This window comes from Drosophila innubila, chromosome X (assembly GCF_004354385.1).
Source record: "Drosophila innubila isolate TH190305 chromosome X, UK_Dinn_1.0, whole genome shotgun sequence".
Taxonomy (NCBI): domain Eukaryota; kingdom Metazoa; phylum Arthropoda; class Insecta; order Diptera; family Drosophilidae; genus Drosophila; species Drosophila innubila.
In genome coordinates, this window is record NC_047626.1 from 2587884 (window position 1) to 2595086 (window position 7203).

Here is a 7203-nt window from a genome sequence, read left to right on the forward strand (position 1 = left end):
AGATTTATTAGGTAATAATTAACAAAAATATTTAATTAAGGAAAACAAATTGTTATGGTTTCTATTGCTTGTTCATCTTAGTAAGATAATGACCTAAAAAAATACCAAAGTTTAAAGCAGACATTAAACATATACAAGAAAAATAATATTAAAAAATTATTCAAACCGAAATAACCGCTTAGTAACCGATTTATGTATACCGGTTTATGAAAAATTTAATTCAATTATGTTGCTAAGGTGTAATTCTTATATTTTAAATTAATTTTGCTTTGAAATTAGAATATTGATATTTTTAAACATATCTTTTTTGAAATCAAAGAATTATTTATATATTCTTCTTCTAACTTCTTTAAAAAATTTCAACTACTTGTTTTTATGAACCGAAATCATATGGGTACTTCGAAACCGAAATACACAAATACACAAAAATTTTTTGTAAGCCATAACCAACAACCAAAAGACAAATATAACCGAAACCTCAACTGAAACCGATATTCGATTCGGTTTAATACCCTGTTTTAAATTAAAAAAAAATTGTTGTATAAAAAAACTTGGTATTTGTATCTTTCAAGGCTGCAAACCTCCAAAATATTGATAGAGGTTCGGTTTGGCGGTTCGAACCATAGAGCAAGACATCAGTTCGGTTCGCAAATTGGTTTATATACCCCCTGAACCCAAGGTTTGGGTTCGAACCTTGGTTCAATTTCATACAAAAAAATATTTGTATTCTTATACATTTTTCTACACATTTTGAACTAATTTAATTTTTTTTTTAAGAAATAAATTTTAGATAATAATTTAAATTTATTTGAAGAATGACTTATTTTAATCCGAAGTCTCAAATAATTGCGTAATATTAGAAAACCATAAAATTTATGTTATAATTTTTTTTTTCGAACCGAACCTTTTATTTTAGAAAGCGGTTCGGTTTAGGTTCGGGTTCGCAAAGTAAATAATTTCAAGGGTTCGGTTCATGATCCGGTTCAGGCTGCTTAAAATCCCGAATCGAACCGGTTCTACGAGGTTTGGTTCAGAACCGGTTTGCAGCCTTGGTATCTTTATCTATTATTTTTTTGGCTCGAAGCATCAGTTACCCTTCCACAAATGATAGTAAACAATTTAACAGAGAAACTGTGCATATCCTACGTTTGTGCCGCTGCTTACAGGGTATATATAACAACAGGCTATAGAAATTGAAATGAAATTGAATGCAAGCAATTGTACACACACATACACGACTCACTGTCTGCAGAGTTTGGATCCGTACAGATGGACCTGGAAAAACCAACTGACGTGGGTCATATTTGTGGTTGCAGCATTGCCAAATGAACAAATGAACAAACGAACAAAGAAGCGGAATCATGTTGCAGGCTTCCAGGCGCCACATGCTACATGCCACATGCCACATGCCACATGCGTAGCCAACTTACTGGTAAATGTAATTGAATGTGAATGTGAGCTTAAATTTTGGCATTGCAAACGTTGCCTCTTCCACGAATCATCACAGAATCCGGATCAAAGTTTGCAAATGTGAAATGCAATTGGAGTTAAGACGAAAACAAAAATTAAATCTGAAAGCCCGAGCAGATATTCCAGGAAATTCGTTGCCTTTCTATGCTATACTAAATGAAACTAACTATTTAGTTGAAACAAGAAGTAATTGCAATCTAGGAAAAGGCGTTATTTATTTTCCATTCAAGGAAAATTGCTTATGCAACGCAACCAAAAGGGGATAAACTATAAATATATATGAATTCTAATTATTTTTAATTAAGATGAAATATGAACTAGGATTGAAGATTAATTTGCTGACTGAAGGTTAAGTCATTTCCGGTAATTCAAGCCTGCAGCCATGTTGTTAGCCATGTTGCACTAACCGCAAAATAATAATCATTGCATAGATGTAGTGCACCCTTTACCCTCTACTTGTGGTATCCTTACATACACTTAGAAAAAATTATGCGTACTTAAGCAGGCGAAATCCAAAACCTAAATTTCCAAAACTGAGTATGCAAATCTCATTTCAAGTACGCTTTTCTCAATGCCGCAAAAATTATTTATTTCGTTTATTTAATTAAATTTTAGTTCTCTTTTTTGATTAAACTCTTTAAAAAATATTCCATTTTTTATCTAAAAATTATACTTTAACTCTAATTTTAAACTTTTGAAATGAAAATCAAAAATATTACACACTTATCTTTAAATTTGTGTAATTAAATAGAACTTCAAAAATAAAAATTTAATTTTTTGTCCTCCCAAAATCTTAAAACACTTTCGAAGTGTGGCTCAATATCTTTCATTTGATACATCACATGTCCTTAAGGGACTCATATATCCATAATTAAAAATTGAAAAATTACTTTAATTTATGATTTTTAAAATAAAAAATTTAAAATAAAAGTCGTGGTTAAATTTACATATAAAAATGCAATTATAATAATTACTTTATTTTTTAAATCAATTTTAATAATTAAATATAATTTTCTCTATACAAAAATTAATTTTAGTTCCTTAATTTGTTTTAATAAAAAAATAAAACTTTTTATGATTCCTGGATTTTAGTACTAAATATTTTCATATTAATCTTGAAACAAACTGTTTTAAGTGCTCAACATTTTTAAAATAATTAAGTCTAAAAAACTCTATTGTTTTTGTTTGTCAACCAATCTTACAGAATATATATTTGTCATGGTATTACAAATTTATTCGGACATAGTTTGCTTGAATCCAGACTTTTAGAACATATATATTACAGGAACGACAGAATTTTGAAATTTGAAGAAATTCCAGTAAGGACCTACCTTATTTTGGTATAGCGTATTTTTGCGAGTGTACTAATCACATTAGTGGAAACAGACGCGAGTCACGACATTGGAGACGACTTTGTTCTATTCTATTCTGATCTATTTTGTTTTTGCCGTTGCCATTGCCATTGGCATTGGCATTGGCATTTGCTTTGGCATTGGCAGTGGAGGCAACTTTGAGGGCTTCCTTCACGCACCTGGCTTTCATAACAATGCACCCTCTTGGCCTGGCCAAGAGCAGCAGCAAAATCAGCAGCAAAATCAGCAGCAAAATCAGCAGCAGCAAAGCGTATTATATTTCTAAAACACATAACACACTTTGCAAATGGATGTCGAGTCTATTCCTGTTGTTCTCCTTTATTCCTCATTCTCCATTCTCGCCGTTATTTGTATTTATCTATATGTCTGAGCTTGTCTTCGTTAAATTTGCGAGCCAATCAAGAGAATTGAAAGCATTTTTCACTGTTATTTTTGTTACATTTATGTGTAGTTAACATATGTCCTTATTGTATGGCAAATGTAAACGTTTACGTATGTGACACACACAGTGGAATAAAGGAAACAAAAAGTTCAATAAATTGAAATAAATCAAAATAAAAACAAACTACAGAAAAAGTTTACAAAAATGCGATATTAAAAACCAGAGCAGCCAGTGAAACGTTCACGAATGTGATAAAAACGGAAAGAAGGATAAATTATTACGCAAAAGTTTATAAATAATTAAAGAAATTAGAATTAAAAAAAATTAAATGTAACTACAGGAAAACATTACAGTTATGCAATATTGAAAAAAAGAGCAGCCTGTGAAACGTTCACGAATGTGATATAAACAGAAACCATCAGAGAAAGAGAAAGAGATTGTCAGATAAGAGTGAAAAGTTATTACAGAAAAGCTTATAAATAAATTTATTAGTTTTATATAGCACAAATCACAGCAAGACGTTTACGTAAGAAGCATAAAGAAGAATTCAGGATTCATAAAAAACAATAAATTTATTGTGAGATAGATAGGAAAAAATAAAAAATAAATAAGTGTAGATTGGTATCAAAACTGTTTACAAGAACAAGAATTTTAAAATTACTTAGAATCAAGGGACTAAAGCACAATATATTTTAGCTCAAAATCGAAACATTAATGTATCGAGTTGTTAAACATTATTAAGTTTTACACACACAACGACTCACAATGAGAATTAAGCAATATAAAAACCACAACAATAACAGTAACAATAGCAATTATTGGTAGTGCAAATTGAGAATTCATGTCCCAAAAGATTCTCAAATTTGTTTGACAGCCACTCGACATGGACTTATTTATTTTTTGCTCTTGTTTTTATGCAATGCAATTGTCAGGATTCTCAGTGCCCGCAATTCCGTAAACTGACTGACTGACTGAGTGACTGACTGACTGACTGATTGCTTGTCGGAGTGTGTGTGTGTGTGTGTGTGTGCGCGCTGCTTTCACATGACTTCAAATTCAATGAGCTGCAAAATGTTCGCTCATTGTTAAACTTGAAGCTCGTTAGGTACGTCCAAAGTCAGCGAGGTAACAACAACAAAAAATCACTTTGTGTGTGTGTGTGTGTGTAAGTGTATATATATAGAACGGATATGACTTCCCAGCGTATGTCAAAACACTTTCACGCCCCGCGAACGCTTTATGAATTTACGCTTTTTGCGCTTTTGAACTTTTCCCCAAAAAAAAGAAAAGATAAGAACAAAAAAAAAAATAAATAAAACCTCAACCCAATTTAGCCGAGTTGAATAAAGAATCAGAGTTTCAATAACTTTGGGCTGACAGAAAAAAAAAAGAGCGTTTAAATTTCAAGTAAGCAATATATAAAGTCATCATTGAAACATCACCTCAAATTACTTTTTGTTCTGTTCAAAAGAACAGCAAACAGTACAGCAAATACAGGATATATTAATAGATTATTTCACATACGAGTACAGAAAATCAAAAAACTTTTTTGGCAGTGGGAAAAAGTTAAAAGATGAAATGCTTTAAAAATAATTGAAATCAATTCAAAGACAATGATGCACAGCATAGTAAAGTTAAAAGAAGTGAAAAAATTAGTTAATTTTTTCAATATTATATTTAATTTAATTAATATATATTTAATTTAATTAAATATATATCTTTTTTTTTTTAAACGGAATAAATTAAACTTTCAGCATGGATTCTTTCAGCTCAAGTAATTTATTTCTAAAATAAGAAAACTTTAAAAGAGAAGTACAAAAATTAAGTGTTTTCTTTATTTTTTAAGAATTTGCTGTTTTCGACACATTTTTTGAAATAAAATATTTTTTTATTAGCAGAATACATCATCAATTACATTTCAACAATATTATAATTGTAGTTAAAAAATTTATATTTTCCAAGTTTGGTAGTCTATATAAATATATAAACTTCTTTGTCCTGACTAATGATTTCATCACAATAATATAAATACCTTAATTTAAATTTGATAGTGGAAAATTTCCTGTTAAATGCAAAATGTAATAATCTGAATGCTCCCAATAAAAATTTGTTATTTTTCCGTCAGAGTAGCGTTTTTCACCATAGGTGAATTTGCCTTTTAATTTATTCGCATCTTTTGTCAGACAAAAATTTCATAGATTTTTATTCTTACAGGGTATGGGCACACTCTACACAATATCATACAAAAATGCTACAGCTTAGTAGGAATTTAACCGACACAAAAATCCGATAGAAAAGGATGATATTTTATTTTTATCGATAAGTGTCGATGAAAAAAACGATCATCTTGCATAAGATTTAAAATTTTTAAAAACTGTCAAAAAATTAAACCTCAACCTAAATAAATTAAGTAAAATTGAGAAAACTTCACTTTTAATTTAAAATGTAATAAAATTAATAAGTTGAATTCCTCTCTCTCTCTTTCGCTCTCTCGCTTTCTGTTTTTCTCTTCTTCTCACACATATTACAGGGTATTTGGTTTTATTTGTGATTTTTTGTGGTTTTTATCGCCTGGCATTGCCATTTGGCATTAAATGCAGATACAAAATCAAAGTGCCATCTATGCGCACTCGAACCCCGACAGAGTTGCCAAGTGCCACGCCCCCGTACTGCCTACTCCGCGCCCACTCATCGAGCACACCTCGCACACAGCTCGCACAACGCCTCTGGGCACCTGTGTCAATATATTGGACTGCAGGAAAGTTTGGTGCGCTACTTGAAAGCTAAACACGGCAGAGCCAAGGCATAACTTGCATAAACTTGGCCTCAAAGGACATACACACACACACACACACACACACACACACACATACATATATATATATATATCTATATATACACTCACTTACACGCACGTACGCTTTGCAAGTATGCTACAAATATGCTCATTACGTGCGCACCATGTGACAGACTCCCCTCTGCACTATGGGACATTTTCCCTATTTTTTTTTTTTTTTTTTTTTTTATCTTAAATTTGTAAATATTGCCGATTACTATTATACTGCTATTAAATGTCAGCTTAAACTAGTTATACATAAAAAAAAGACATATACGACTTAAGTGAAACATAAAATTAAAAATTTTTAGGTTATTTATTTATGTAAAACAGTACTCTGGAAGGCAGATCCTGTGATTGATGACTTTTTAGTCTTCTGGAGTAAATTTCGAACTCGAGAAGAATAATTTTTTTTTTTTTTTTTTCAGTTTTTAATATCAATAAGCAAATGATCTACAATACCTTTATTGTTTTTATATTAAATTATTTAATATTCTAAACTTGCTTAATTTGTCAATTTTAGTGACTAATTCAATAACTTATTAGTTACAATGTAGCTCAGAAAAAAAAATTATTTTTTTTAATAAAATATTTATAAGACAGCAAATTTAAAAAAATATATTTAAATTGGCATGTGGCTCAATGGTCTAGGGGTATGATTCTCGCTTTGGGTGCGAGAGGTCCCGGGTTCAAATCCCGGTTGAGCCCTGTGTAATTCCTTTTGTTTCTTTTTTCCTAATATAAAATCAGTTTTATTCCTATATTATTTCTAATACCTCGCATGAATTCTGAATTTTATTTAAGGAATCACAAAAAGAGAAAAAAAAAAAACTTTGAAGGAAGAAAAAAGGGAATTTTGATGAGGAAATTTATTTACAGTTTGGCGAATTTCTAATGGACTGCCGTATTTTAAAAATTTTTAAAAAATGTATTTTTTTCCCAAAAAATATATAAATAAAAATGCGAAATTTCACCATGGTGTTCAAAGTAACAGCGACAATGACTCAATTTATTATTGCATAATTTGCGGCCATATTTCAACTGTTCGCATCTCTTCACTTTCCTAGGCGTGGCACGCCCCCGCAGAGGCACTGAAAGGGAGGAGCAGGAGTAGGGGAAAGGGAAAGGGATCTGCCTTTGAA

General features: G+C 30.7%; 1 non-coding gene across 1 annotated transcript; it reads left to right on the forward strand.

Annotated features, from left to right (window-relative positions):
• The first annotated feature begins 6697 nt into the window (after positions 1 to 6697).
• Positions 6698 to 6769, forward strand: Trnap-ugg. The gene has a single exon. It is a non-coding gene; the product is annotated as a tRNA-Pro (tRNA).
• The last annotated feature ends 434 nt before the right edge of the window (positions 6770 to 7203 follow it).